Source organism: Callorhinus ursinus, unplaced genomic scaffold (assembly GCF_003265705.2).
Source record: "Callorhinus ursinus isolate GAN/ISIS: 27379988/994484 unplaced genomic scaffold, GSC_fseal_2.0 scaffold10, whole genome shotgun sequence".
Classification (NCBI taxonomy): Eukaryota; Metazoa; Chordata; class Mammalia; order Carnivora; family Otariidae; genus Callorhinus; species Callorhinus ursinus.
The window spans coordinates 29,783,733-29,806,391 of NW_027397072.1; the positions used below are offsets into that span (position 1 = coordinate 29,783,733).

General features: G+C 37.2%; 1 pseudogene; it reads left to right on the forward strand.

The window, feature by feature from the left end:
* The first annotated feature begins 21,397 nt into the window (after positions 1-21,397).
* LOC141373648 (U4 spliceosomal RNA) lies at positions 21,398-21,461 on the forward strand (annotated as a pseudogene).
* The last annotated feature ends 1,198 nt before the right edge of the window (positions 21,462-22,659 follow it).

Here is a 22,659-nt window from a genome sequence, read left to right on the forward strand (position 1 = left end):
AGGAAGGAAGGAAGGAAGGAAGGAAGGAAGGAAGGAAGGAAGGAAAAAGGGACAGAGGGAGGTGGGGGAGCGAGGAAAGGAAAGAGAGATCCAGCAAAGAGCCGATTAGACAACATTCCGGGCAGAAGGACCAGTGTCTGGAAAGGCTCTGGGAAAGGGAAAGCACTTAGTAGGTTCAGAGCTTTGAAAAGAGGCTGATGGGGTTAGAAGGTGGGAGGTAAGGGGCAGAGGGGGTTGGGATGTGGTTGGTAGAGATAAAAGTGCTCATTTGGTGCAGTAATTGAGGTCACAGTGATACTTATACCTAATGTTAATATCTCCAGGTATTTATTTAATATGCCATTGTAAATATCCATATTTTTCAACTACAATCAAGATTGAGCAATACTTTCAATGTTAAAAAAAAACTCATTTAATTTTTATGATTTACCCTTTTATAAGTGAGGAAACCAGGGCTTTGGCACTACCAGTATGTAGTTTGTGCGTGGCAGAGTGGGATTTGAACGGGGGACCGTTGCAATTCCAAGCCTGTGTGTTAGCCTTTCTTTTATACTGCATTTCTGAAACATTACTGTTAATGTAACTTAGAAATTGTGAATTTGTGATACAAAGGGGTAATTACTAAATTTCCAGTTGTAAGATAAATAAGCACTAGGGATGTGATGTACAACATGAGGACTCTGGCCAGCACTGCTGTCTGTCTTGTGTGACAGGACACTTGTTAAGAGATTAAATCCTGAGTTCTCATCACAAGGAGGTTTTTTTTCTTTCCTTTTTTTCTTTCCTCTTTATTGTATCTATATGAGAAGATGAATGCTGGTTGAACCTACCATGGTACTCATTTCACAATATATGTAAATCGAACCACCATGCTATATACCTTCAACATCACATCATATAGTGATGTATGTTGGCTATTCCTCAATAAAACTGGAAAACAATAAAACAAGAACACTTTGGGGGTGGGGAGTGTGAGTACTGGTCTTCAAACAGCCATTTACTGTGTAATTTTAAACTATGTGTCTCTAGGCCTCATTTTTCTCGTCTCTAAAATAGGACCCATCACCCAGTCTTCCTCCTTTACAAGCCACTAATATCAGACAATATATGAAGTTGTTCTTTGTAATTGGTATGTGTAGGACACCATGATGTAACTCTGAAAAAAACTAGATTGCTCAACGTCCGGTCACTACATGAGGAAGCTCATAGATGAAACAACATGCATGAAATAATATAAAAATTCAAGAAATAAGTTCACAGTAATAATTCTAAAGACATGCTTCAAATAACAGAGCTCCATTAAATCAATTGTAACATTTCTGTTATTACCACATTATTATGACCATAATGAACATAATAAATACCTGGCATTTACAGAGTTTCTTTCATCTAAATATTCCCATAGAGCTCAATCAACTTTATGTGCAAATTGATTATGAGCTATAAATAGGTGATACAGAGCAGGCAGCATAAATCACACTAACAACAATGCAGATCTCTCTTCTTTCCACCAATTCCTTTCATCCAAGCTTACTAATTGGTGCAAGAACAAGAGCCAAATATCTTTTAAAATAATGAAAATGGAAGATAATTTTAAGAAGCCTCTTATCAAGGGCCCAGTCTAGCAAAAGGACTTGGAAAATAGAGTGAATAATTTCCTAATATAGTTATCATCATTTGCATTTTATGCTTAAGGCAGGGATATACTTTTAGAAGACAGATCAGCTTTATAAATCAACTGTATATGAGAGAAAACATGGGAACTGTCTTCCTGGCTGGTTATAACAATGTCAGTCTATATGTCTCCTGGCACTTCCCCAAACTACAGAACTCAGATGCCCACTTTCTCATGCCTTCATGGTTTTATTTTCTAAAGGGCAGATTCCAGTTCTCACCTCTTAATCTCAATAAAATAGTACATAAACTCCAGTAATGATCAACAACTGCTTAGTAATATTAGCAGTTACCAAATATGCTGGGACTGCTCTATCCAATACAAGAGCCACTGGCCACATGTGGCTACTGAGCGCTTGAATATGGCTATGTGATTGAGAAACTGGATTGTTTATTTCATTTTAATTAATATAAACTTAAACTTTAAAACTTTACCAAATGTAATTATGTTTGAAACAACTGGGATATGTGAATCTACTTTCTCAGTAGTCAATTCTATGAAATCTAAGTACAGGTCAAGTATTTCTGATAAAAATTTAGCATCCAAGTTGAGATGTAATAAAAGTGAATAGTACAAGATTTGAAAGACTTAGTAGGAAAAAAAAGAATGTAAATTATCTCATTAATAATTTTTATACTGATTATGACCTGAACTGATAATGTTTTAGATATATTGGGCTAAATAAAATATATTATTAAGACCTGTTTCTTTTTTTTCTTTTTTTCTTTTTTTCCTGTTACTATTAGAAAATTTTAAAAGTGTATTCAAGATCCACATTATGTTTCTATTGGACAACTGTTTTGGGGGCTTGAATTTCTGTTTCCACCTTTCTGCACTTCCTCTTAATGGCAGGAGTCACTGAGACAATTCAAGGAACTCTCAACCCAGCTGAAGAAGCACAACATATATTCTTTTCATTGCTGTCCCACTCTGACCAGAACCGAGCCCATCCTTCACCCTCCAGACCTTTACCTTCTCCATTTCTTGGCCCTTGCAGGGCTACCATCTACTTCTTCAGCTCTCCTTACTAACATTTTCCATGAGTTCTTGCTCATGAGTCCCAATAACCCACCCATAAGCACTTAATTGAATGCCCCACAGAAACAGTTGAAAACCTTTTTCGTTCTTTCCAAGTTCTTAAACTTTTACCCACATCAGTAGTTTGAGAGAAATTTAAGGCCAGTGGAACTCTTAGCTCTCTTCCTTTCAGCCTCAAACATTTCCTAAGTCATCCCTTTCTGCCTCTTCCCTCCATTTTTTCTGTCTCATTTCAAGTCCAATGACTTTGTGTTTACTCATGTTTGTGACTGAATCTCCTTCCTTACCCTAAGGAGCCTCAGCCTCTCCTAACTTTCATTCCCCCCTTCTGCTGATTACTTTTCCCTAACTCTTCAGATGGAGAAGCCCCAGTCCTCTTGGACTCTGAGTCAGAGCAGGGAGGTGACCTAAGCAGTAGGCTTTTTTGGCTTCTGTGAGCCAGATCCCCTCTCCAGGCTGCTGGGGAGAGTCACATGTCCCCATTCTCTCGTCCAAGGCTTACTCCAGTCAGTAATGCTGAGTAGTAAAACAGTGAGCAATCTGGTTTCACAATGATATGGTTTCTAATTTAACACTGATTTTGACCAAACTCAGAATGAGGTGACAAGCCTGCAATACCTGGATAATCTCAGAATACCAGCTTGGAGTCATGTGCTTTTGCTAAACTCCAAACCTCTCCCTCCTTTGTTCTCTTGCTTTAGTCTCTCCAGGCTCCTGCTGGAGCCATATCAGGCCACACTTCTGTCATTATCATGTCATCATAGTATAGGGAGTGGCTGGGCCCAGGCTCCCTTGTTTAGCCCCTCCTCAGTCCTGCCTTGAAGATAACCCTGTTGGCTGGTTGGTTTCCCTCCAAGTGTGTGCACGCCATATGTGACCCAAACTGCTGTGATCAAAACTACTTAAGAGCCTAATAGCCTTTTCCGGCAGAGCTCTCTGATGCCCACCAATGTTAAATCAACCTGTTTTCCACCGTTCTCATCTTCGGGTCTGTTTTTTGCCACAGGTCTTCTTTCATTTGCTTATATCTAGTTATTCCTACAGCATGATTATTATTCATTTTATGTGTAGTTTATTCTCTGCGATGATTCTTTCATTCCTTCTCCTTCACCTATAAATACATTCAAAACATATTCCAAGAACCAGGCCCCTTTCCGCTCCCTCCTCAAACTCCTAATCCATTTCTCCCCTTTTATTAACTACTCAACTTCATATGATCTGAGTTTCGCCCTCTATTTCCTCTAAGGAAATTATTTTTCTAGATCATTAATATGTGCCCGATTTGCAAATTCAAGCCATTATATTCTTCATCTACTCATTCTGTTTGCTATTCATAACTCTCTCTCTTGACCTCCTCAGTAGGGTATTCTCCTAGTTTCATGATTGGGCTTAGTCAGCCAGACTCTTTTCTTCAGCCAGACTGACTCCCTATAGGTATCTGTAAGATTCTAGGCTCTCTCTTTGCCTTTCCCTCTCCACAACTTCATTACCACTGTAGTAATGATTCCCAAATATGCTCCCTATTCCTGATTCAGACCATACATCTTTAATCACCTGTGGGACATCATTTCATAGATAAATTATAGGTGTTTGAAATTTAGTATTTGTACTGCTAAACACATCTTCTTCCACTAGTTATTCCTTTCTACCCCACATTTCCTCTATCTGTTATATTCTGTATCTCAATAAATAGAATCACCACCCCCCAGTATGTCAAGCTCAAAACTTTGGAGACATCTTCAAGAACTTTATCTTTGTATTAAAGTATTTTCTTTCTCTGTCCCATCCAAGTGGTATCAAATCCTGTCAGTTGGTTCCGGAGGTATCTCTCACCCTCAGTCCTTCAATCTGGTCTCCTTGCCATTGTCCTGGGTCCAGTCATCATTAGGCTTGTCAAGAGCATTCCAGTGGTTTCCTGAGTGCTCTGGCCTATCTTGTCACCAAAGTTAGCTCCAAACCCAAGCCTGATCATATCAATCATTCCCCTTCTGAAAACATTTAATGGCGCTCAACTGCACATAAAACAAAATCAAATATCTTGTATGAACTGGCTGTAGCAGATTTTCCATTTTACCTCTCATATGCCACTCCCACTGTAACTGGTGCTGTGGTCACACATGTGAGTCAACGCATCACAAACATTTCCTATAGTTTCCTGACTCTGCCTTTCCCATGATGTCCCCAGAGCCTTCAATACTCTGAACTCATTTCCCCCTATTGAATTTCTGCAGTCTTTGGGCAATGCTTCCTCTATTGGGTCTGCTAGGGATTCCCTTCAGACAAAACGAATCTCTCCCTCCTCTATTTATTACTGCACTTTCTACTTCCACTCTAATTCTTATGGTAGGCTGTAGTGTTTCTTCTCTTTGCCATGGTCTCTCCACTAAATTGTGAGTTTCCAGATGCAAAACCATGTCTCATTCAATTTCATTTCCCTCCTACTCCTCAGAGTAAGTAGATACACAGTAGTAGATACACAGTAAACATTGACTAAGTTGTTGAAATTGAAGAAACTAGATTATAACAAAGGACAACCTTTCCTTAGAAATTGTAAAATTCTAAGACGAGTTCTAATATTTGCCACACTGGCCAGGGTTGGGAATTAAGGTCTTTCTTTAAAGCTAAACAGATACTCAGGAGTCCTGAGTATGGCAAAGCTTTTAGATATTAGAATTGCTTTCTATTTAAGAAACCTATTTAGCTCTCCCATTCTTCCTGTTCTTCTGAGTAAAAAATGAAATTGTACAAACTTTCCAAAAGTCAGATTAACAAATGAAAGTGGATATGCATTCTCTAGCTGAACTCATGGGGGTTGTCCTTCAGAAAACATCATGGTTTCTTTTCTATTTTGTCCTTTCACATGCTCATTCAGCCGAGGCATATCCGCTAAGGACACAATGGGGTCCTAGCATTGTGCTCAGGTTTTGATGATTAAAAGAAAACAATTACAGACTCAGGTGAGAGTTATTAAGAAAGCTTCCATGGAACTGAGCCTCGGAAGGGGTCTCCCATGGGCAGATACATGGTAAACCGAGAAAATGGAAAGAGCTTCCCAAGTTGGGAGAAAGAAAAGAGAAACAATAAACAAACGCATGCAGACAGTTGCAGTGTGTGTACTATTGAGGGAGGCAGACAATCTGGTAAGCAGTCTAACTAGAAAAGATGGTTGATCCTAGAATCATAATTTTCAAGTGGATCAGTCACGGACCCCTTCCGGTGGAATCAGACAAAAGAGCACAATATGTAAAATGAAAGCACCTCAGTCAAAGGTTGGGGAGTGAAAGATGGGAGGCCTGCCTGCTGAGTTGTTGTTGCCTTGTGATAGCCCCCTTCCCACAGGCCCCGACCTCCCTCTCTGGAGCTCCTCTCAGCAAATTTGGAAAGGCACCAGCCAAGTGAAAAACAGTAAGCAGTAGGATGGGGGGGGGACGGGGGCCCAAAGTGTAGAGCCCCGCGCTACCTGACCCCAGGGCACGCTCCTCATTGACACTTCTTCCCCACACAGCAGGTAGCCCACCGCACACGCAGGTCCTTTATAATTTGTGAACTAAATAAATCATTTGTATGTCCATGTGGCTGGTCCCATGCTTTGTACATATCTGGCACCCAAAATTATTTCAGAAATTTTGAAGTGAGTGGACAAATGGAGAACTGAATGAATGAATGCCAGCCTCCACTGAAATAAACAGTGTCTCTCCAAAGTCTTTGTCAACCATTCTTTGCACTCTATAGTTTATCCCCACCCATTTCTAGCTGGGAAATAAGCTTTGAATATGAATGCACAGCCTCAGGCTAAGGCAGCCTGAACAGAAGAGTTCACTGTGACTCACTCCACCTCTATCAGAGTTAAAGGACACACATCCAAAGGCATTATGATGACTCCTGAAAAAAGAGAAGCCTCCCAAGCACACTTCTGTCTCATTGCCTTAATTAATAATTCACAAGCTTCCTCAAGGTGCAGTGACTGCACAGGGCTACTTTGCCAATCTCAGAGGAAATGGCAGATCCTTTATTTAAAGTGAGAAATACTCTAAAGGCACAATGCAGTCAGAGGTTTTAGCCAATCCTCAGCCCATGCAAATAACCTTACAGTGTGGAAGAGACATCTGGGAATGGACTTGAAAGGATGACAACAGGCTGTTTTCTATTATGTCCTTGTAACCTGTTGGGCCATAGCATCCATACACTTGTGTTCTTTATCTTGGGGATAATACAAGTAGAGAGGCATCATGATTAAGGGAGCATTGCACATGGACAGGCTGATTAAAAACCACAGATTTGGTATTTCATCCAAATAGAACAACTGAAAAGAAAAACTCCTGGATGTATAGGGGAAATAAAACCAGCAGTTTGATTTTTTTAATGAAGGTATTAAATATAAAACAAAAAACACTGCCATCATTTTTCAAATACCCTAAATTTCCCCTAAGTAGCTGTTACCCCCTAAATGTTCCTTAAGTGTGAGAAGAAAAAAAAAGCATTGTGCATCGAAAATGATAGTTTTCTTTTCCTTCCCTCTTTTTCCTTTGCCTTATATCCAACTGCCAGTTAGATTTCTCTGACCCTATAGTCACAGGCCCCTAAATTTCACTATCAGACTAATAAATCTCATTATCAGCTAAGACAAAGCATTTATTTAACACATTTTTATGGGCATCTACTTGGTGCCACACAGTATGTTAGTTGCTGACAATGTACTGATTTAAAATAAATGAATAACTAAATAAATAAACAAGCAAACGTGCAAATCCCTCCTCCAATTTAGAATCTGGTGTGAGAGACAGACATCAATCGAATAATCATAAAAACAAATGTAATATTACAACTTTCACATAAGCTATATGGTATTGTGCGAGGATAAAAGGAGAGCTCACCTCTTTGGTAAGCTCAGGGGAACTTTCCCTAAGATGTGTAAGAGATGACAATTGTCCTGAGAATGGAAGGATGAGTAAGAATAAACTAGGGAAAGGGAGTTGGGGAGAATGGAGTGTGGTAGGGATGAAGATCATAATTAGCAGAATAGAATGTCATAGACAATGCTTTCATGGTTCTCAATAAGACTAGTAAGGTTAGTGCAGAGTGTAGGGGCATGGTTCCAGATGAGACTGATGAAGTAGGTAGAGGACAGCCATACAGAACATTGATTGTAGGTCATGACAAAAAATTTGGTTTTATCTGAAGCACAGTGCAAATCTATTGGGAAGTTTTCAGGAAGTTTTGGGGATGATGTTACATGATTAGATTTGCTTTTTGAAAAGATTGCTATGGTTGCATCATTTAGGAGGTAAGAGAGCCTTGAGATGATTTAGAAGTAATGACAGATTGGACTAGGGTAGCAGCTATGAAGATGGAGAGTAGATAAAATGGAAAGATATGTAAAAGTAGAATCTGCAGAAAAAAAGTGGTGATAGAAGCTAAGGAAGAGAAACATGTCAAAGACGGCTAAGGATTCTGCCCTGTAAAACTAGATGGATGTCAACAATGAGATACCACTCCATCCCTTTTAGAATGGCTAAAATCTAAAACACTGACAACACCAAATGCTGGTGAGGATGTGGGGCAACAGGAAATCTCATTCATTGCTGGTGGGAATGCAAAATGATATTGCCACTTTGGAATTCAGTCTGGCAGTTTCTTACGAAGCTAAACATAGTCTAACATATGATCCAGTAATTATGCTCATAGGTGTTTATCCAAATGAGTTGAAGAATTATGGCCACACAAAAACTTGTACATTAATAATAGCATTTTCATAATTGCCAAAAATTGGAAGCAATCAAGATGCCTTCAATAAGTGAATGACTAAACAAATTGTGGTACATGCATATACTGGAATATTATTTAACAATAAAAATAAATGATCTCTCAAGCTAGAAAAAAGATTTGGAGGAATCTTAAATGCATTTTGCTAAGTGAAAGAAGCTAACATGCTGTATAATTCCAAATATATGACATTCTGGAAAAGGTCCAACTATGGACACAGTAAAAAGAGCAGATCAGTGGTTGCAGGAGAGGGGGAGGGGCATGTGTAGTGGGGAGGAATGGGTAGGTGGAGCACAGGGGATTTTCAGAGCAGTGAAAGTATCCTGTATAATACTGTAATTGTGGATATATTACGTCCTACATTTGGCAAAACCCATGGAACTATACAATACAAAGTGTGAACCTTAATGTAACCAATGTAATTTCATTAATAATATCAATATTAGTTCATCACTTGTAACAAATACAACACATCAATGCAAAAATTAACAATAGAATAAACTGAGGGCAGGAAGAGAGGAAGAATATGGGAACTTTCTGTACTTTCTACTCAGTTTTTCTTTAAACCAAAAACTATTCTATGAAATTAAGTCTATTAATTTTAAAAACTTCAAATACATATTTTAAAAAGGAAATGGACAGTAGTGATATTTATTTCAATATGAATGACTGGAAAAGAGTCAGGTTTGGGAAAAGATCATTATTTTGGTTTCAGATATACAGAGTTTAAAGTACCTTCAAATACATAAAGGATATGTCAAGGAGTAATTGAATATACAGGTCTTGGGTTCAGAGGAGAGATCTAAGCTGGAATTATAAATGTTAATCATTTGCAAATAGTGATAATTTATGTTAAAAGCATCAAAGGAATCTCCCAGGTGAAATTATACAGGCCATGCTTTGGCATTGGCTCCTAAAAACATATGGACAAGAAAGGAAATAAAGAATTGGCTGCATTTTGTATTAGTTTTGTTTGTTTGTTTTGTTCTGTTTTGCCTGATTTTGTAAAAAGTGGGTGTTAGAGAAATTTTGGAAGCAAGCATCTCAGAAAACTGGCCAAGAAATAAAGAGAAAAAGATGATACTGGGAACCAGAAACATCTTTCTCTGGTAAAGTAAAATTCACAGAGGAGAGAGGAACAAGGAACAATCTTGATAAGATTAAGTAGAATAATGGGACGCCTGGTTGGCTCAGTTGGTTGAGCGTCTGCCTTCAGCTCAAGTCATGACCCCAAGGTCCTGGGATCAAGCCCTGCAATGGGCTCCCCGCACAGCGGGAAGTCTCCTTGTCCCTCTCCTTCCGCCCCTCGCCAACCCCCCACCCCGCACTCCTGCTCTCTCTCTCTCTCGCAAATAAATAAATAAAATCTTTTTAAAAAAAGATTAAATAGAATATTGGTGATTCATTCAAAACTAGGGTGAGCAAGCACTAACTACTCTATTACCTATGGATTCTTGGAATGGGGGGAGAAAAGATGGGGGATTAGAGCCAGTGATAGTAGAAAGAGGAGCAGGAAGGTTAACTGGGATAGATTTCAGTGGATATTTCTATGCTGAGACTTATGCTATATAGGATCTAGCCCTAAAATAGTTGTGCTCTGAAAATATATTCAGTTTGACTTCCAAAGGGAGCAGAAGTTGGTGCATAAAGGGATTTTTGGAAATTTGGGAAGATGGGCAGCCCAGAAACAAGTTGCACCTCACAGTTTGACATACCAGTTTAGCAGGGCTTACATAATCTTTTCAAGGTGAGGTAAGTAGAGTTTACATAAAATCTCAGATTTCCAGGATCTCTCAATTATCTAAGGTAGTTTGTAGAATTTATGTCCCACAACTAAGCTTTTTCTATGTGAATGAAACTTTTCAATACAATTCTTGGTAACAGTGTATGCCTAGTATTTCACATATCCCTAGGATTAATAATAAGGGGACTATGACACTCCAGGAATGACCCATAAAACAAATTACCTGGGGAAAAAAGTATATATACATATTCATTGAGACAGGAACATCTGGTAATAGACTAGGTAATTCAAACCAACATTCCCTCTTGGAATAATTGAAAAACATAGACATCAGAGAGCTAATGAGATAGTGAACTATGAGGACTTGACATGAGTGAGCTGATTTCAAGAAGGGGAGCTCAGCTTTTTAAACTTCTTTTCTTTAGAAACATTTATTGGTTTCAGAGAGGATGGCTAAGAAGGCAAGAAGTGCTTTGGGTCACTTTCTGTGGCTAAAGGGATGGAGATCAGAAACCATAACCCACTAATGGTGGCCCCCATTACTCCTCCTTCCTTTGGGGGGAAATCACAAAAGGGTGACAACTAAAAGTGAGAGTGAACTGGAAGGAGGCAGTACTCAGGTCTTCACAGGGATTATAGCTCAGTTTGAAATCATTTTAATCTATAAAGTTGGATTGCCATGTTTCTAAATTAGCAATGCCCTCAAGTACCTGGCAGAAGCAAACTATACATCCTTCTCTAGAAGGACATAACATCATCTTAGGTCACACACTTTTTTCTACAGTTTTGGAAATATAATGCCTGGCATAGAATCATAAACAACCAAGCATATGAGGGTGAGGAGACAAGACAACACAAACAAAAAAACAGAAACAATAAACAACAGAAGACTCATAAGGAAGGGTTCAATATCCTCAAACCATCATACACACTTTTAAAAAAACTATACTTACTGTGTTCAAGAAATAAAAGACTAGATTAAAAAATTTTAATGTAACATTAACAACTATTGAAAGAGCACCAAATATAAGTTCTAGAACTGAAAAATAACCAAAAATAAGAAATGGATAGATGGGTTTAACAGCAGATTAGACATAGCTGAAGAGATTGTTGGTAAACTAGAAGATAAATCAGAAAAAAAAAAAATGCCTCCAAGGAAAACCAGAGAATAGAGTGCTTAAAAAATAAGAGAAAGAAATAGACATGTACTATATGGTCATAGGGTCTAATAGACATATATTTGGAGAGACAGAAAAGACAGAATGGGACAGAAGAAACAGTGAAGAGATTGTAGCTGAATTTTTTTCAAAACAAATGAAAACCATCAGGCCAAAGAATCAAGAAAACTTGGAGAGCTTCAAGGAAGATAAATAGAATAAAATAACAAAACAAAATAAAAGTACCCAGAGGTATATCATATGAAAATTACTGAACACCAAGAAAACAAACGGTTAAAACCGCTTGAGATAAGGAAAGAGAGAGAGAGACAGAAGAGGGGGGATATCTTTTAAGGAGCAACAATTAAAGTAACCACTGACTGACCCCTCAACATACAAACCCCAAAACTATGCAATTCAGAAGACATAGAACACCTTCAAAATGCTAAGGAAAAACCTCAGGTAATGAAAATTCTATTCCAGGTGAAAACACCATTCAAATAATAGATTTTCAGACAAGAATGAGAGATTTTCAGACAAGAATGAGAGATCAGAATTTATTGCCATCGGACCCACACTAAAAGATATACTAAAGGGTATTTTATAGGCAGAAAGATAATGATCCCAGATGGAAGATGAGAGATGGAGAAAGGAAAAAGAAGCATTGAAATAACAAGTTTCCCAGAAAATATAAATTAATACTAACTGAATAAATCGATATTTATAATGCCTTGGAATGAAAATATACAATGAAATAAAATACAGGACAACAATAACATGTAGATTGGAAGATAACTGCATTGTCTAGGTAAAAGTGCCAACTAATATTAGCCATTGACAAATTAAGAATGAATACTCTAATCTCCAGGTAACCACTGAGAAGATGGTAAGAGAATATACATCCTTTGAGCACACAGAAGAAAAAATAATAATAAAAAAGAGAAAAAGGAACGTAGTGCACTAAGATTGCAAATTTCAATCAAAATACATCAGTAATTACATTAAGGCAAATGAACTAAATGTTCCAATTCAAAGACATATGTTGTCAGATTGCATTTTAAAATAACCTTATACATTGTTCACAAAGCAACAAGGATATAGTAAACTTAAGAAGCAAAAAATGAAAGAAGGTCACGAAAACACTAACCAACAAAAGGCTGGGGTCATTACATTAATATCAAAATCAGTTTTAAGTAAAAGAGCATTACTGGGGAGAAGGAACTACACATCATACAGATAAAACATTTAATTTACCAGGAAGATATAAAAACACTAAATTTTTTTGCAATGAATAAAGTAGCTGTAAATCTTTAAACCAAAATCTTCACAGGGGTAAAAGAAGAAATACACAATTCCACAATCATATTGGAAGATTTTTAACACATCCTCCTCAGTAATTCATGGAACAAGCAGACAAAAATTCAGTAAGGATGTAGAATATTTGCATAACACAATCGATCAGTTTTACCTATTAAATATATGGAAAACAATTTACCCAACAACTGCAGAACAAACATTTTTTAAAAATACACAGAACATTTACAAAAATTAATCATATTCTGGATAATAAACAAGTATAACAAATATAAAAAATTAAAATCATATAATATATGGTCTCTGACAATGACATTTAGTTAGAAATTAATAACAAGAAGATAACTAGAAAATCATTATATTTTGAAATTAAGAAATACAGTTCCAAATAACCCATGGGTCAACAAAAACTATCACCATTAAAATTAGTAATAAAGTATTTTGAACTGATTGATAGTTCCAAATATACTATCCACCAAAACCTGTGTAATACAAGTGTCCATAGAGTAATAATTTAGAGCTTCAACTGCATACATGAAGTGAAGAAACTTATGGATAAATCTCACTCAAAATAGGAAAAATCCTAAACAAGATCTATATAAACCAAATTTAGTAATATTTTGAAAAGGAAATAACATACCAGGCCAAACTGCTTTATTTTAGGAACTCAACAGAACTCAGCATTCAAAATGCAATTAATGTAATTCAAACATCAGCAGAATCAAGAAATCATATGATTGTCTCAATAGTTTCAGAAAAATGGTTTGACAAAATTCACTATCCATTTGTATATAGCAAATTAGGTATAGGAAGGAATATCCTAAATCTGATAAATCATGTCTACTAAAAAACACCTTCAGCAAGCATCGTATTTAATCATGATGTGTTAAGAAGCTTTCCACTGAGACTACTAATACCACTTCTTTTAAAATACTACAGGGGTTTTGTGTCATTCAGATTCCTGACAGGAAACAGAACACACGAAAGCAGCTTAATTGAAAAGAGGTGCTCGCAGCGAGAGGGACACCAGCAAGGACTGGTGAAATGTCAGAAGTGGGAAGAGTGTGGCCCCATCCCCAACACTGGGCCAGAATAGCAAAGGGAGTGGACAATGATGGGGACATTTGGTGGGGGAAATTTCATTTCTGGAATTTTGGCAAAGTTCCATTTCTTGGACTCTGGCGGTTCCATGGATGGCTGCTTTGTGACAATCACTGACTGTATGTGTTTGCTATCTGCACAACAAGAAGGTTAAACATTAAAATAAGAAAATTGCTGATGCGGATGTTGTAACAACATGTCAATGAAAGTAAGTGGATGTCACATGCAGATACAAAATAATTAGAATAAAGATAATTATATATTTACAAACAGTTAATTAAAGCAATTATAAGGTAGGGAATGAAAGCAGCTTCCTAGAACTTCTAAGGAAACCCCAAAATTAAAAAGGAGCAAAGACAGGAAAGTAAAAACAAAAATGAGTTTGGATTTATCCCTTAAGATCTTATTCACAGCTTTCTTTCTCTTCTCTCCCTCAGGAGTGTTTAAGGGCACTCCCTGAAGCCTAACAATTTTGTGGCCAAATCTCAAAGACTAACACAGGATCTAAGAAAAAGACTCAGTGGGCAAGGCTCAAGGATGACCCATCACCTAACTTCAAGTGCAGTAACTCTGCTTTCATCTATCCAAATATATGAGGTTTCTCTCTAAGACTAGATTTGAAAAAGGAACTCTTTAAAAAAAAAAAAAAAGCACCGATTTTGTGAATAAGTAAACCAAGTCCCCAAGGATGGAGTGATTAACCAAGGTCATTATTACACAAATACTAGCCGAGTCATTTGGCTAACCCAGGTCTTTTGAGACCCCAGCACATGCTTTTTCTTTTACAACACTGATCACTCAATCATAATGTTCTCTCAGGGTACAAAAGTGATCCTAAAATAAAATAGAGAAACCAACAAAGGAAACAAAAATCCATTCTGTTAATTACCATGACTTGTGACTATTTTAGTATGTCATACTTTTTGTCAGGAAGATCCCTGAACTTCACCTCGTCAAGTCTATAGCAATTCCCTTTGCTCCCTGAACTTGAACCCTTTACTCCCTAAACCTGTCAGACCTTCCCGAAGCCCAGCTAGCCAGTGCTGAACTTTTGGTGATCACACCTCTGTGACCCATACTAGAAAAGCAGAAAGAAATACTATACTATTTGATGAAATTTGGGAAAGTTCATCCACATAATTAAACAGCTGAACACCATGTAATTAAATTGTTAAAAAGCATTTGGAGGTATTTACAATTTAAAAGGTAAAAAACTTCTATGAACTAAATAACAAATTGCAAAAGTGTAACTTACAATGAGTAGCTAAATATATTGTACCTCTATTGTTTTCTGGTTGCAAACAGTTTCCTTAAAAACACTATTATATGATGGTCCAAAGAGGCCAGCCTAATATATGTTTCAGTTTAGTTGAAAAGGAAGGTCAATGGTATTTTAACCCCAAATGCTGATGGATAATGAGAGCTCATTGCCTAAGGCACAACTAGATCTAACAAAATAAAATCAAACTCACAGAAACCAATATTTAAACACAGTTACTAACACATCCCATCCACCTATTTTTTTCTGGCAGATCTGTACACAGACATATTTGTTGTCATTTACATTTTAAGATTTATCGATAGGAATGTTAGGGAGTTGGCCTTGGGAGCTTATTTCTAAGTAAAAAGTAATAAAAACCACAAAGTCTCTTAAGAAAACAATTTCAAGAACGTCATTCTTGAAGATGAGTTTATAAATACAACAGCTCATGTTTACCATCAGGTAGTCAAAGCATCATTTACACAAATTCTATAGAAGCTATCATAGGCCTTCTTAGCTGGTAAATCAGTATCTGTTTCTTTCTGGCTTAAGAGCCTTTTGTTGAGGGCAGGAATGTGACTAGATCCATGTGATAGTCCAGCTTTCCCAGTGTCCACAGGAGGGAGATAGGGTGACTCATCATTCTGAAAGGGAGCATGAACGAAGATACGTTGGTATGGCCTCTGGGAAGGCATGAACACCCCAATAAAAGGGGATCTATATACTTGTAGTGAGGTTCTTTCCCCTTCTTAGTGCATTCATTGAAAAGCATGCAATTGCTAGAATTGGTGATATTATACAACCATGAGGCAACAAGCATTGGAAAACTAAGAAAAGGAATTCCCCATTTGTCTGCCTCCAAACCACTTATTATATGAAAAAAAAAAAAAACAGATTTATAATGTTAAGCCCCTGTAAGTTGAATATGCCAGTACTTACAGTGGAAAGCATTTCTAATAGACTTTTTATAATTTTATTTCTATTTGATAGAAATCTTTCTAAAATATCACATTCTCCTCCCTTACTAAAAATAAGAGATTGGATTTTTTTACATTTGTTCCTTAATGGCTCAGCATCGTATTAAGATGTGAAGTTAGGTTTGGGTTTTTTTGTTTGTTTGTTTGTTTGTTTTATATATACCAGCCAGAAAATACCATTTCTATTGTTACATTCTAGGCTGGGACTAGAGTAAGGCAAATGAGGCACTCACCGAAGGTTCAAAATTTGAGGGGGATCCAAAAAGCTCAGTAATCCAGATTTTTTTTTAAATAGCGAGAGGTTGGGGGGGGCAGGGAGACAGAGAGGGATAGAGACAATCCTAAGCAGACTCCACAGCCAGCATAGAGCCCAAGGCGGGGCTCTATCTCATGACCCCAAGATCATGACCTGAGCCGAAATCAAGAGTTAGGCACTTAAATGACTGGGGCACCCCCAGATAAATATTTTAATAAAAAATCTTTTTAAAACTCGAAATTAATTAATAAAATTCATGACGAGCAAATTATTTAAAGTATTTAAAAATTCAAGGTCAATATTACTGATTTTTCCTTTCATCTTGGGCTCCAACATGGCTCAGCATAGTGCTACTCTCGCTACTTTCTCACTAGTACCACTTATTTCATAATAGAACAAATCTCTTCTCTTGACAGAGAAGAATTGAAGATGAAGAAACTAAAGACCTGTACTTTTCCTGTAATGTGCATAGGCTTTGTGACAGTTTCTTTCCCTTCTTGTTTAGAAGCCTTAGTTCAGTTATATGTAGAATTCTGGTTGTGTTTCCAGATGGTTATAGTCACCAGAATTCTCTATTCTATATCAATGGAGTATTATATTAATTCAATAGTGCCCTAATCAGACCCCAAATTCATGAAGTTATCTAAATATAAATGTGCCTTTAAAACCCATAAATATATACAACCATTCCTGGAATGACAATTCCTTAAGATTTTGATTTGGTTCAGTAAACATTTATTGAGTACTTCATAGTCATCAGGAGCTGTAGACTTTGAGGATGCAAAACTGAGGGGAAAAAAGATCCCTATGTTGTTTGCAATATTTTTAAACACTCATTTTTCAATTGCCTGTGGGACTGAAATGCAGCACTGTCTTATGATTAAATATCAGGTGAACTGATGATGGAATAGCTAGTATTTCAAGAACAAAGAGACTGCTTTTTGCCATAAATGTGAAATTACACCATGTTTAGCTAAGTCTGCTAACTAACTGTCCCATGGGAATAGCAACTGAGAGCAGGTGCAAATGTGGAACAAATGTCTGGAAGGATAATAACGGAGCACAGCGTCTGGGTATTCTCCAGTCCACCAGGAATATAACTGACTAGATTAGAGCTTTTGTGGGAAGGAGGGTCAAAGAGCAAAGGCCTTCTCCTTTCTGTCCCTAGGCAAGCTCATCCACTTCAGAAAGGACAGAGTCAAGCTCTGTGTGTCAGACGTAGGCCTTTTCATGCCACCAATCAGTGAGATGAGAGGCTCTTTATGTTCCCTATAGGATATCAGTGGAATTAGTGATGAGAGGCAACATGCATCAGTGAAAACTCATTATGACTCATCCCTTTTCAATTATCTAAGAGTCTCCCTCTGTGATAAAGGAATCATCAAAGAACTGGGACTTAAGTGATTTAAAATGTTTTTTTTTTAAAAGTCATAAAGAATGGTAGGTTCTATAAAATTGAATCACATCGAAGGTAAGTTACTTGTCTGCATTACTAACAAGTTTTTTTCCTGTCGATAGGGTCAGAGAACCACATTTATCTGGCTTGAAAATGGTACCTTCAACATCTACCTCCCTAAACACAGGCAGAGCATCAGTAATCATCACCTGAATTTCAAATGCCAATAAATACTATATTGGAATCCCCAAGCAGGGCTCAGCTAATGTTCTGTAGATTGAAAAGAGCTGTACAATTGTTAATTTAATTTAGAAGCAGCTTGACACCATGAAAAAGCATGGACGTTGGTGTCTGGAAGACCTGTGTGTTTTTTTCATTTTGTTAGGGTTTTTACCACCCTCACCCACCAGTCCTGCTGCACTTACTATCTTCCTGCTTACTATCCTGCTCTTCATCCTTTCTCCCCAGAGACTGGGTAATCTACCGTCTGCATCCTTGTAGATCCAGGTGCCTTGTAGGGATCAGATCCATGGTATACACAGTGCCTCTTTGATCTTCATCTATTATGTTAGATTTTCCAATCCATTCATTATTAATGCCCATTGAGAAGCTCACATATCTTTTTAATGGTGCTTTGATCCTCCAATTAACCATGATTCCCTAATTTTTATAGTCCGTTAGGATTATATCAAGATTATAATGCACACTTCAGTAATGAGAGCCCATAAGAAAGCTGCTGATCATGGTCCAAGGCCATCCACAAACTTTCGTGTATTTGGTCCATCTGTTTTTTACCAAAAATCAAATAATTTACCAACCTTTTTTAAGTCAGGAAATTAAATAAAAATCTAAATTTCTACCTTCTTAAGAAGTTGGACAGTGTGGTAATACTAGGACTGTATTCCTGTATGACAGCTTTGCCTGGGACTGAGTAGGATCTGCTGGTTTTAGAGGTGTGAGCTATTCAATGTCCCACAATTGCCCCTAGCATGAGGTATTCATTTATAATACTGTCAGACACCTTTAGACATTTGAGTTTATGACACCTGATGAATCATTGGGACTACTGCAAAATGGCACTAGGACCTGATATATTTATAATCTCCAAACCACTGAGGGGAGTAATAATAAGAACAACAATTATAATAAGTGGCAACATGTTTACTATGACAACATGATTACAAAATGTTTCACATAAATTATATCATTGCATCTTCACACAACTCATTGAGAAAAGTATTACTATTATCCCCATTTTACAGATAAGGAAACTGTGGCACAGGGAGGTTGAGTGACTTTCCTGCTCATATGGCTAATAAGGGGCATTGCTGGAATAAAGTGAGATAATTGTGAAGCTGCCCTGAAAAAAATTAAATGCTATGCAAACCAAAAATGGATTATCATTGTTATTATCGGTGTTATAGCATATCCATTCCAATAGTTTATCCAGCAGGAAGGCGCAATTCTTGTTATAAGAAAAAATGAGTGCCAGATATATGCTTATTATTAAATTTCTTCCCGTGAATGAATTAAGGAATGTGTACAAACAGAAAAAAATGAGAATTATGCAAAAAGGAATAACTTTGGAAGGAAGTAAGGATATAATTATGATACTATATTACAATTTTTGGATTGTTGATTTAACCTTGAAACTTAAAATTATCACATTAATTAAAAATTTCAATTTACTTAGTTTTTGTTTTGTTTTTAAAATAAAGCCCTGCAAATAAAATAAAATAAATCCTTGCATTTTATAAAACCTGACAATATTTCTTTCCATGCAGACATACTCTTTGACGTTAAATTAATACCAGTACATCCATCCCTTGTGCTTGTCTCAATGCTTTGAGACAATAAAAATAAAAATAAAAAAAGTCTTTTTATTTCTGTAATAGTGTAAGGCCATTTTTCAACAACAACAAAAAGTTAAAAAAAAATTGTACACCTTCTTCGAGTAAAACCTCCTTCTTCCCCATTTACATTCCTTGCGTACTGACTTTATTCAATCTCCCAAAAGCCACATAGTAAAAGCTGAATCTGGTTGTAATATTTCAGTGTCTACATGTTATTAATGACTGACAGTATTTCACTTTACAGTTTGTGAATTTCTTTCACATTTTCTCTTTTAATCTTCACAATAACCCTGTAAGATATTAATGCATGGGTGATTGTTAACCTCTCAACAATATACATGTGACTTATCTTGACATAGAATATTATGGGCACATAAAAATAAAGGGCATTAGCTGTGAATTTCTGAATTATTTAGATTGTTATTATGATTTCATTACTTGGATTCAAAAGGGAACTTTATGGATCCTCCAGTCCAACTACTTTATTTTCCAGAAAAGAAACGAATTCCCAGTGAGTTACTGGCAGAACCAGGGGAAGAAACATAGCGTCTTGATTCCCATTTCAGATTTCTTTCCACTCTAACATACCTTATTTTCTGAAAATAAAAAAGTGAAAGAATATACAGTTTCCCTCCATTTGCAAAAATAGGTCCTATTTACAGAGGTAAACTATAAGGGAGAAATTTTAAACAGCCATGAAACATTATTAGAACATCAATATGGGTGAAAAGCAGATTTTTTTTCTGCAGTTAGAAGAGATGGGAATTGGGAGTAGGTGATAACTCCCATTACACAAACTCTAGTTTTCAATAAAGAATCTCATTTCTGAAAGGGAAAGTTACACTAAATATCCATTTCATAGGTTACCACATAGATTTTTAATTGTCACTGTTTATTAACATTGCTCATTCAGCTATTCAGTCATGTTTTCCTTGATAGCAAAAGGGTAATTCCCTGTATAGCCTCCATGTTCGATGTCATTAACCATTACTCACAGGAATTTACACTATGTTTAGCAGTATTCCATGTATGCAGATCCTGAATAAATAGTATAAATAATATCTCTGCACCAGTCCGCTAGCTAGCATCCCAGTGTCTTATCAGCTTTAGAGGTGCAGCCGTGGATGGATTGTTTGTGCTCCCAGGAGCAACCCTCCACCTGCACCAAGATCTCCCAGCCTCACACTTCTGCCTCAGCGAAGCTGCAGTGTTCATCAACCTACAAACACTGCGGCTTTTTCCACCTTAAACATTAAAAAATTCCTTTGATCCTACATCTTTCCCCAACTGTCACTATTTTTCTCTGCTCTCCTTGATAGAAAAACTTGGAAAATGTGTTGATGCTCACTCTGTTTCCTTTCCTCCCTCCTCTGTTAAACCGTCACCAACCAGGCAGCTCGTCCCAGCCACTAATTGCCTCCCCATCCAGGGGTCAAGTCTCAGTTGTCTTCTTTTCTTAACTCCTGAGCAATATTTGATTCAAGTGATCATCCTTCCATCTTGAAACACATTTTTCACGTGCTTTCCATGATACCATCTTTTTGGTTTTCCTCCTTTTTCCTCTGGTCTCTTTTTCTCAGTCTCTGCTGGATTCTTTGCATATCCCAATCTTTTAGTAATGTCCCTACATATAGTCATCTGAGTATTTCATGTCTCTATCTACCCTCTCTTCCTTAATGATCACCTTCATTTTCATAGCTTTATGTACCATCTGTACAACTCCCAAATTTACATCTCTAGCCCAGATTTCTGAATGTCTCTGTGAAATCCAGAACCTGATATCCAGTCTTTACTTAATACTCAGCAGTCCTCTTGGATGTCTGATGAACATCTCAAAATTAGTTGGTCAAAAATATACCTCCAGCTTTGCACAGTGGCAGTATCGTAGCCAATGAGGTTTATCCGAGGCTCAAGTATTGCTAATTCTCAGACCTAACAAAACTACACCTCCCACACACTCCTCCCCATCTCTGAAAATGATTACTTAATCCTATTGGCCATAATGACCCCTCACTGGTTCCTCATCACCCTTTATAGCACTTATATCCCTTTCCCTGGCAGTATCTAGTCTCCTTATCTGCATAATTGTTTTTCTTAGGCACTTATCACTACCTGATATATGGATGTCTGAATGTAAACTTCATGAGGGAAGCAACTTCTGTTTTGCCCACTGCGACATCCTGAAATCTTGGAATTCTGTCTTATAGCAGGGGTGTAAAGGTCTGATCAGTGAAAAATATCATTTAGAAATAAATATGTCTTAACACAGCTCTGTATAAGTAGGAATCCACCATAATTTCTTTAATCCTCCTGAGTCCTTCATTTTCTCTCTACACCTACCCCTCCTGCTACTCATACCAATGGCCACAACTTGAACCATATCATCACTTAGAAATATACCACCTCAGAAACCTCCAGCATCCTGTTCTCTGTCCATAATCTTCTCTTCCTATAGAGCTGTCATGCTTCCATCTCCTTTACAACTTCTCCCCAGACTCAGAGACCATAAATTCCTTGGTCTTCCACTTCCAATGGTTTTTCTTCCTGGCCTTACTTCCTTATTCAGCCTGGACTGCATGATTATGGACGTGAACAGTTTAGTCCCCTTGCATTTTTGAAACTTCTTTTTGTGTTGGTCTTTAATATTCCAAGTCTCTGATTTAAAACATTGTACTTCCAAACCTAAACAGCCCTGCAGAAGCTCAGTCTCTAAAGTCAGATTGCCCGGGTTCAAGTAAATAATAGTATGTAGATACAGGCAAATTTCTTAGCCTCAAAAGCCTTCATTTTTTCATTAAAATAATTATTGTACTTCTTTCAGAGGCTACCTATGAAGACTAAATGAGCCAATCTACATAAAGTGCTTATCACAGTATGTTACTATTGCCATTATACCCAAACTGTTGAGCACAGCAAAAGAATATCATAAGACCACCATCCATATTAGTGCCCCTAGGATGTGTAGGCCTTCCAGTCCTGCTCAGCAATGTTTTTTTTTATCTTTAGTTATCCGCCCCTCTCATTTTGCTGACCCCTTTTGCAAATCTTCACCCTCTCATCAAGCACTTCTAACAGCATCTATGTATCCACCCATATTTTCCTCTTCCTTCCAGTCTCAAGACTG